Here is a 1,583-nt window from a genome sequence, read left to right on the forward strand (position 1 = left end):
CACTGTCCCTCCTCTGGACATGTCCAAACCACTGTCCCTCTTCTGTAAATGTCCAAACCACTGTCCCTCCTCTGGACATGTCCAAACAACTGTCCCTCTTCTGGACATGTCCAAACCACTGTCCCTCATCTGGACATGTCCTAACCATCTCAGTCTGGTCTCTAACTTTATCTCCCAGGTGTTCAACCTGTGCTGTACCTCTGATAATCTCATTCCTAATCTTATCCATCCTTGTCTCTCTTAAAGAGAACCTCAACATCTTCATTTCTGCCACTTCCAGTTCTGTCTCCTGTCTTTTTGTCTATGTCTCTGTCCCCAGACCATACAACACAGCTGGTCTCACCACTGTCTTGTAAACATTTCCTTTGACCTTTTTGTCACAAATCACTTCTGAAACTTTTCTCCATCCACTCCATCCTGCCTGGACCCTTTTTTTCACTTCTTTACCACATTCCCCATTTTCCTGGACAGTGGACCACAAGTCCTTGAAGTCCTGCACCTTTGTGACCTCTGATCCTTGTAGCCTCACTGTTCCACCTCCTCTCTCTCATTCACACACATGTACTTGTCTTACTACAACTGACTTTCATTCCTCCTCTTTCAAGTGCATACCTCCACCTCTCCAAGTTCTTGTCCACCTGTTCCTTGTTCTCACCACAGATCACACTGTCATCTGCAAACATCATAGTCCACAGGGATTCCTGCCTGAACTCACCTGTTAGTTGGTCCATCACCAGAGCAAAAAAGAAGGGGCTCAGAGCAGATCCTTGATGCACTCCCACCTCCACCTTGAAGCTATCTGTCACTCCTACAGCACATCTCACCACTGTCCTGCTGTCCTTATACATGTCCTGTACCAGTCTAACATACTTCTCTGCCACTCCAGATTTCCAAATACAACACCGCTACTCCTCCCTCAGCACTCTGTCATATGCTTTTTCTAAATCCACAAAGACACAATGGAGTTCTTTCTGACCCTCTCTGTACTTCTCCATCAGCATCCTCAAAGCAAAGATGGCATCTGTGGTGCTCTTTCTTGGCATGAACCCATATTGCTGCTCACAGATAATCACCTCTCGTCTAAGTCTTGCTTCCACAACTCTCTCCCAGATCTTCATCGTGTGGCTCATCAACTTAATTCATCACCCTTGTTCTTAAAAATGGACACCAGCACAATTCTTCTCCATTTCTCAGACATTTTGTCACCCTCAAATATATCATTGAATAAATTAGTCAGTTTGACGGACATTGAGCCAAAATCTGATGTGGTAGTAGCTGAGTTAGTCCCAACACATAGTATGTCTAAAGTTTTGGGTTGAAAGGTGGCAGGTGATGTTTTTCTTGACGCAGTGCTAGACGTCTAATTATATTCAACAATTCAAGTCCATCATGGGGAGATGATAAATGGACTGCTCTTATATAGCTCCTTTCTATCAACTCAAGATACTCAAAACTCTTTACAACACAATCTGTGCCTCATTTACTCATTCATACAGCACTCTACTAGATCTAGAATCAGAGCTTTAGATCACATTCATACAGCACTCTACTAGATCTAGAATCAGAGCTTTAGATCACATACA

At 43.8% G+C, this 1,583-nt stretch overlaps 1 protein-coding gene across 1 annotated transcript in view; it reads right to left on the reverse strand.

Moving 5' to 3' along the window:
- The window catches only part of LOC119409564 (dolichyl-diphosphooligosaccharide--protein glycosyltransferase subunit STT3B), a gene marked incomplete in the record, with an annotated part of 122,531 nt that overhangs the window by 119,778 nt on the left and 1,170 nt on the right, over window positions 1-1,583 (reverse strand).

The sequence above is a fragment of the Nematolebias whitei genome, chromosome 5 (assembly GCF_014905685.2).
Source record: "Nematolebias whitei isolate Nwh7 chromosome 5, NemWhi1, whole genome shotgun sequence".
Classification (NCBI taxonomy): domain Eukaryota; kingdom Metazoa; phylum Chordata; class Actinopteri; order Cyprinodontiformes; family Rivulidae; genus Nematolebias; species Nematolebias whitei.